This window comes from Mastomys coucha, unplaced genomic scaffold, assembly GCF_008632895.1.
Source record: "Mastomys coucha isolate ucsf_1 unplaced genomic scaffold, UCSF_Mcou_1 pScaffold5, whole genome shotgun sequence".
Classification (NCBI taxonomy): Eukaryota; Metazoa; Chordata; class Mammalia; order Rodentia; family Muridae; genus Mastomys; species Mastomys coucha.
In genome coordinates this window covers 84,951,323-84,952,099 of record NW_022196911.1, presented here as the reverse complement: position 1 = coordinate 84,952,099, position 777 = coordinate 84,951,323, and the positions used below count along the sequence as shown (strand labels likewise).

General features: G+C 44.0%; 1 non-coding gene across 1 annotated transcript; it reads left to right on the top strand.

Moving 5' to 3' along the window:
• Positions 1-458: 458 nt before the first annotated feature.
• On the top strand, positions 459-563 carry LOC116079343. The gene has a single exon (XR_004113914.1). It is a non-coding gene; the product is annotated as a U6 spliceosomal RNA (small nuclear RNA).
• Positions 564-777: the final 214 nt, after the last annotated feature.

The following is a 777-nucleotide window of genomic DNA, read 5'->3' as shown; positions in this document are numbered from 1 at the left end:
GGGTTTGAGATGTGAGGGCTCAGCTGTTCCTGTTACTATGCCTTTGCTCCTCTTGCATTAGAATTGTCATTAAGCCAGGCAGTGGTAGTGCCTGCCTTTACTCCCAGCCCTTGGAAGGCACAGGCAGTCAGAGTTTGTGAGTCTACAGAGCAAGTTCCAGGACAGCCACAGCTGCAGAGAGAAATCCAAAAAGTAAACAAATAGTTGTAATTGGCACTGAAGAGACGGCTTATCAGTTAAGAGCACTTGCTGTATGGTGAGAGACTGAGTTCAGATCCTGGCACCCACATAACAGGTTGGTGTAGTCTCTCAAATTTCTGTAACCCCAGCACTCAGGAGACAGAGACAGAAGGACACTGGTGCTTGCTAATTGCCAACCTAGGAAAAACAAATCCTGGGCTACACCACACTTGGTGGCTAACACCTTTAATCTCAACACTTAAAGAAGCAGAGGCAATGCTTGCTTTGGCAACACATATACTAAAATTGGAACGATACAGAGAAGATTAGCATGGCCCCTGTGCAAGGATGACATGCAAATTCATGAAGCGTTAAAAAAGAAGGAGAAGAAGAAGAAGAAAAAGAAGAAGAAGAAGAAGAAGAAGAAGAAGAAGAAGAAGAAGAAGAAGAAGAAGAAGAAGAAGAAGAAGAAGAAGAAGAAGAAGAAGAAACAAACAAAGACAAAGGCAGGGATCTGTGAGTTCAAGGCCAGCCTGGACTACCTAATGAGTTCCAGACCAGTCAGAAACTGCCTCAAAAAACAAACAAAACCCCACC